Raw genomic sequence first — 7,559 nt, forward strand, 5'->3', positions numbered from 1 at the left:
TACAGGGGTGGAAATATTTAATTTCTATGAACTGTAATGCGGAGACTTTGATGCTTAGTGTAGAATAATCCTACTCACTTATTTCTGATACGTCTGGTACAGGAATACATGCTAAGAAAGACTAAAAGTGGCTTGCCAGTTCTTATGCCATTTTAATAGCTCTATTTTCCTTCGTTCCTTTTTGCAAATGCTGCAGAAAGAAAACAAAACATAGCAAGTTAAGGAGATGTACAAATCTGCCACATAGGCCTCCTCTTCTGGAAGCTTCTTTGCAGTAATTACAGTGCTTGAGGAGAAGGTTAGCCTCAACAACTCTGGTAATAATTGAGAAAAAGGGAGCTCTCCTGTTCTCATCTGAAGTCAGCCCTTATCAGCAGTTCTCAAAGCACAAGGCCAAAACAGAAGTGCTACTGTCAAAATTCAAGCAGACAATTGAAAGCGACTTCTTATAACATGAGTCCTTAATTTGAACAGTAGCAACTTAACTGTGCCTTTCTGCTGTACTTCGCCCACAGCACCACTTTTTAAAGCCATAGTTATCAATGTGAAACCCGTTATTCAGATCCTTAACACAAACATGCCCTTAAACCTGGCAAACAGAACAGATGATTCAGAAGAGAAGAACACAGGGAAATACAAAGTGAGCCATCCTCAAGTCAGAAAATGGCTCTCTGCAAAGCACAACACACAGAAGCTCAGTAGCACGCAAAGGTATCATAGAAATAACACCTATGGATAACAGTCACAACGTGACAGAACATGTAGACAAGACATTAATAATATTTACAGGCATTATCAAGGTCAGAAGACAACCCTGATGGCTCAAGCTCTTCTGTAGAATTCAATAGCAGCTGGCAACAAAGCGGTCACATAAAGCAGTCCGGATTAATGCAGCCAACCGAAGTCCAACTAACGCTCACTTTACACCACAACTTTCTCTTTCTGCTCGTTGTATGCATCTCCTACAAATTAGTCATAGTGTCCAGGCTTCCAGCTTTAAGGAGGTTAAACAAGGGAGAGTAAAGTTACAGTTCACCAAGAAGGTTCTTGCAGCACCACTAAGATCCCTTTTAATTAATTCCACAGGAGGCCTTTTCACGCAATTAAGTAGGAATGACTCACAAACAGGAAGGGCAGCCTGAATTGCAACCTCTCATCTAACTTAGCAGCTCATTCCAACAGGCCAGTTTAACCTAACTTATTTTTATCTTCCACATTCACAGGAACAGCCCAAGTGGTCACGAGGGAACGTGCCATGAACAATGCTTCCCAACTTCTCCCTGCTTCCAGAGGAAGCAAGGACATTTTGGGAGAGCACAGCAAAGTTCAAGAACAAAGAGTCCCATGGTCTCTCCATTACCCAAACAACCCATCCTGGATCGTCCAAGCAACAAAATTAATAAGCAATATGCCATCTCTGTTACCTTCATTAACTAGCTGAATTGAATACCGGCTCATAGCAGAACAAAAACAAAACGAGGAAGGTAGGTAATACCAGAGAAAGATCATGAAAAACAATGAGAGGTGAAGACACCAACGGACTGGGGAGAAAACAGTAAGCAAAATCCAAAAAACAAACCAGCATTTAAGCAGGCAACCGAATACAGAGCCTTACAGAAAAGTTATTGCAAGTCTGGAAAGACACATGGGAGAGGTAAGCTCTCCTTGGGGTTAGTCATCTTTGAGACGTGGCCTCGTCCTGATTGATTTTTGAAACAAAATCCATATTTGCTGTACAAAGCAAGTACAACTTCGAATTACTGTTCTTTTAGAGCTGCTAATAAAAGCTGCTAAGTAAAAGCTAGCCATATTTTAGCTTTAAAAAAGAAGTTTTTGAATGCTAATGTCTACACACATTGATGTAGATGACCAGTGACAGTTTCAGTACCGTAATTTATCACTTTTAGTTTGATTAATTCATTCTGCTGTTTGCAACAGGGTACTCTGTCAATTAAGTATGTCACTTGGGAACATCTGAGCTCCTCTGACAAGACGAAAAATTAACTGACCATCTAAAGCAGGTCTTTTAATTGCTCTAGAAGGCTCAAAAAATATTGATTTAGGCAAGCTCTAAGCAAGATAGAAAACACACCGTGAAAGCTGAGATGATGTCCCATCCACTGAGGGGGTTGGCTGAGAATTGCTTCACAGTATTCTTCCTTTCCTCCACGTGAAGCAGGATAGCACTTTGGTTTTTTATATCTCCTCACAATACTTGGAAGACCCGACTGTGGCACAGAATCCAGCTGTGATTTTGTAAAATTTCTGTTTAGGTTCTTTTTAAAGTATCACAAACAGAGAAACTGTTTCACTGGGCTCATCAGGAGAACATCTTCTGTCCAGAAATGGGATTTAATTAACATTAAGTCTGTGTAACTGCCAGAATTATGAATGGTCATTAAATGATGATTATGCAGTGTGTCACAAGTTCAGAGAGCCATGTAAGCTAATCAAGCTCACTTTCTGCTATTTCTTTGAATTAGCTGATAGTTTCAAGGTCTTTAGTTCTCGTGTCTCAGCATGCAATTAGAAAAAGGGCACAAACCACTTCAGCCTTCCTGTACTGTGAGTACCAGATTCAACAGATACGAACACTGGATAAGGAACTCTTAGCACTTTCCTTTGTTTGTACAGTTCCAAACACCAAATAGTACCAGAAGGACTTCTATTCCAAACTGATAACAAAAGGAAGGGGGAAAAAAAAAAGAAGCCAAACCATGTGACTAACAGGACAAGCAAGAGTCAACTGTTACAGGTCTCATTTAACTCTCACTTTTAAAGGAAATGATAAAGATTTATATTACACAAACTTTGTATTAAAACATGGAAGAGTTACTGATTCATGTACAACTGCTAACAAAAAAAAAAGAAGTAGGTCAGCATGAATAACATCTATGCTAAAAACAAAGCCCAGAGAATGAAAAATGATACTGAACAGTGGCAGTGTTGCAAAGAAGCTGGTTTACTAATAAGTAATTAAAACCATCCCCCTTGGCACGAATCTCAATTCATTCACTTTGTAATACCTTCCTTCAACCTGACTCCTTTCGCCTCAAAAGACGGCTCTTCAATTTGAATTGGAGACCAATGCTGCCTGCCACAATTTATCAAAAATAATTAGCTTGCAGGTCCCTGAAGACCTTCAATGCATACTAAAGAGACAAGACCCTGCTTCTATACCAGAAGCTTTCTTTCAAAACAGAAGGGAAGTTAAAAATTTTAAATGCAAAATCTTCCAGCTTGCTCACCTTTTTAACTGAAGTAATTACTGTAAGTGATTTTAAGAGGAAACTCTGAGAAGACCTTTAAAACTGGGCTGAAACCACTATTGTTCCACCAGCTGATCAACCAGAAGTTTGTAACAAACAACAGATTTAAAAACAGCCATACCTCAACCTTCAAAGCTTAGCCTGGCAGCTTTTTAGCATCCTAAGAAGTCAAGCCATTTGGAATGCCTGGACTGCATGTTCAACACAACAGCCTGCCTTTAAGCAGTAGTTAAATAGCATCATTTCTAAAAACACAGATTAAACCAGCACGGTGAAAGGGTGCCATAAATCAGGCTTTGTTAGAACAAAAATAAACCACACCAAAAGGAATGAGGAATGACCGACAAGACGCAGGCTCTCCCGAAGCAGCAGGTACTTCAGTTTCTGCAGCTAGCCCTGCGCTTGGTTTCTTCAGTAGTCCTGTAGCTGAAGTGCAATCACACTGCAGCAGTCTCAGATCAACACAACATTCACCCCCTTGAAGTATTCGTGCCATTAAGGAATAGTGTTTCATGTGAAAGGTTACACTGATTTCACAAGTTGTTTGGTTTTGGTCTTTTTTTGCAATGAATTGGTGCAGAGGTGGCTCTAAGCAGCTTCTGGCTATTTTAGTGACATCAAGGTTGGGATGAACAACTGAAAATTAACCCTCTTGCTTTTGAAACGCTGAACTCAGGACTCCTTACCACAGCGTTACCCATTTTTGACTCAAATACTCCTTTCTGTCATTACTCAAATTACAGAGTAATCCCATAATGCTACAATCTGTCCCAAACAAATGAAAGACTGACTCCTTTCCTCCAGCTGCACTTGCAACACTTTTCAGTTTAATTGAATTCCTTCCATTTCACAGAATCACACAGAATGGCCAGGGTTGGAAGGGACCTCAAGGATCATGAAGCTCCAACCCCCTGCCACACACGGGGCCACCAACCTCCACGTTTAATTCCAGCCCAGGCTGCCCAGGGTCCCATCCAACCTGGCCTTGAACACCTCCAGGGATGGACGGGGCATCCACAGCCTCTCTGGGCAGCTGTTCCAGCACCTCACCGCTCTCGTGGCAAAGAACTTCCCCCTGATATCCAACCTCAATCTTCTCTCCCTCAACTTAACTATTTCTTATGTTGCAAAACAGGAACAATTTAATTCTTCTGTCTGTCAAAAAAATCCTCTTTCCTCGACTCCTCTTTCCTATTTCCAACCATCTCTCAGAAGATTTTTGTCTATGGTCTTACTGATTCCTTTTTTTAATAGTACAACTAATGCCACATAAAACAATATAAAGGCACACAAGTGACACACAAATTTTCTGTACCATTCTACATGTGGCCCTTATGCTTTCTGAACAGCATGCTGAGCAAAAGCTTTCAGGCAGAAGTCTGTAAAAGATATGCAGTGCTTTCTTCTGTGTGAATTAAAGTATTTTGATTCTCCAGTTGTCAATGGATGGTGCTGAAAAATGCAGCTAAACAAACAACACAACATTCTTCATCTAAATAAGGCACCGGTTTCTTGTTCACAAGTGAAAGCTTGGGCCACAGCCAGGAGCTGCCACCTCCTCAGAAGTAACACAAGTTACACCTGCTCTTGTGATGCTGATGGCCTTTCTAAGACCCACCTGCACAATCCATGTTGCTCAACACAACAAGCCACTGTACCTGCCAGAAGTACCCCAGTCCACACAGACCCACCTTCTTTCATGTTACATTAAAAAGGAATCTCCAGGTAAGTAAGAAACGTTGCATGAAACACACTCCTCTAACAACACCAGCACAGAGAACTGTACAAGTGAAGAAACGATCTCAAAATCTTGATCTTTCAAGATTCAACACAAAAGTCAGTTTCCTTTCTCGCTGGTACCGCAGAATAAGTTCTTACCATACAGTAGCAATGAAGTTACTTCCATAAACAACTCTGACTAGACAGCTGATTTATGTCAGAATATCTACTTACAACAACGTGATGGGGCTTCCTCACCTTCTTCCCAGTTACGCATTTCCACAAATAAAAAAAAACAAAACAGAAATCAGTTAGCCCTTTGAAATCTAATACCATTTCAGCTTTTACCGTACTGGTAACCAAGAAATTGAAACCGATGCAGAAGATAATATCGTCAGAAGCACTTCTTGAGAAAAACAAGTGGCCAAAGTGGGTGATGGGAACTGCACTCAATTCAGCACACACTGAGAACTGTCTCTGTACAGAAAGGAAAGTAACAGAGGTAAATACCTGTGGCTTTCTTTCTCGGTTAGTGTGAGTCTGCGGACTTCAGATTGCTTGACTGTAATACACCCTATAAAGAAGTAATCTTGAAGGCCACTCTGAAATTTCAGCTGGATTAGGACATTTATATAAAAACCTTTCACAACAGCAGTATAATATAGCTTTATTTCTGTATAATAGCTGAATATTCATTGCTAAATGAATGCCGTTCACGGCATTAGCTTCAAACTACAAATCCCCCACTGAGTCAGAATTTATGGCCTAACAGCTTGGGGTTCTCCAGCAAACAGCTGTCTCCCAACTTGGGGTGTGCATGGGGAGGGGACAATCCACAAACCACAGTTTTATCTGCCAAATGATTCACAGAATGCACTGGAGATAAGAATCTTAAACAGGGAACAGTCTCTTCCAAAAAAATTAACAACTTTTACAGAAGATTCCCTGCTTATAAGGCATCATGCAGTGGCTGCTGCATAGCTATTTTGAGACACTGGGGATGTACGTTTGTGAATGAAGACGAGTACTTGTTAAGTATTGTAAAAACATGCCCTTTGCAGCAGGAGTTACTTTGGAGATACAGACCCCAGATAACCAGTGATATCAGTCTCTGCATCATTATTATCAAGGGTGATCACGGTCATCACCCAGGACCTCTGAATCAAATATAAAGAAATTCAGTCACTATTTCAATATACTCACTTGCTGAATCTCAGCATCTGCAATGCTTAATTCAACAAGAGTGGTTTCCTCCCAGATTGCTGATGAGTCACTGGCAACAGGGCAGAGGTGTCTGAAAACAATCCTGCTAATCTCTGTTCACCTGATCATGTACTGTTATACAGTAATATATATGTCCTAAGCTGCCCTTCAATTAAAGCCTTGACATACCGGTGTATGCAACTGCAGGATCCACACGTTTACCTGTACATTAGAGCATTTTAATATCTTTATGGGCATACAATTATATTACAAATCTCTAAATCACTTCTCCTTTAAACTAGTTCAAATACAATGCTGACAAAACAAAACAACAATGCAGAAAACATGCAAATAACTTTGTTTCTCATCTCCATTAGTGTTAATGCTGCTCAGAAGTGACCGAGAAACTCGACGTGCCTCCCAAGACTCTGGTTGTCAAAACAGACTACAATGACAGCACTCTCATTTCTAAATTCCTCTCTAACCAACCCGTCACGCTGTCTGCTTAGGTAGAACCGGAAGGTAAAGCTATAAGCAACTGCAGCGAAAAACAAAGGTGCCTACCTGATAAAGTCTGCTTCTATTTATGTTAGTGAAAACCATAATTTCATATCCACATCATGTAAAGAAAATCACATTCTGTGGTTCTAGCAGAGAAGCACTGAAACAGAGGCACACTCCTCCTAAGTGCGCTTGACTATTTACACAGCTAGGAAGGCTTTCATCAGCTTCACCGACCTCAAACACACAAATGTAGAAATGTACAGTTTGCCAACCAGCACTGCTCTCCTCGTAAGAGTGAAAGGGAAAGAGAAGTCAGGAATAGGAAGAAGAGGTGAAGTTCTGCATTGGAGCACTGCAGAGCTACCTAACAGCTCTGTGTAGGTCTGTGGCACAAATGGAAAATAAACGCAGAGTTTAACGACTGTGTTTCTCTTCCTAACAGGGCCATCAGAGGACGGTGCTGCTAAAGCTGTTACAGGGATGACAGCAGTTTTTGGCTCTTTTATAATTATTATTTTTTTCTGTTTACTTTGGCCATATTCCATATAATACAAAGCATACAGGATTTTTCATTCACGAGTGACTGAAACTGCAAAACAAGAGAGCAACTCTTAGGGATACGACAAGTACGTGCACGGAGAAATTCAGCCTTACCGCTTCCAAGGAAAAAAGCGCAGCGGTTCCCTGCTTTTAACACAAAACACGCCTCACGACGGCTTTGGCGGACAAAACCTTACACTGGGGCACTCCCAGCCACCGCAACTCGCACACCCGGCCGCAAACCGCGACCGTGAGAATCACGCCGCAATCCTAACATAACGCAGGGTGAAAAAGCGGTGAAAGCGCCCGCCGTCGGCTCCGCCG

The sequence above is a fragment of the Meleagris gallopavo genome, chromosome 10, assembly GCF_000146605.3.
Source record: "Meleagris gallopavo isolate NT-WF06-2002-E0010 breed Aviagen turkey brand Nicholas breeding stock chromosome 10, Turkey_5.1, whole genome shotgun sequence".
Taxonomy (NCBI): domain Eukaryota; kingdom Metazoa; phylum Chordata; class Aves; order Galliformes; family Phasianidae; genus Meleagris; species Meleagris gallopavo.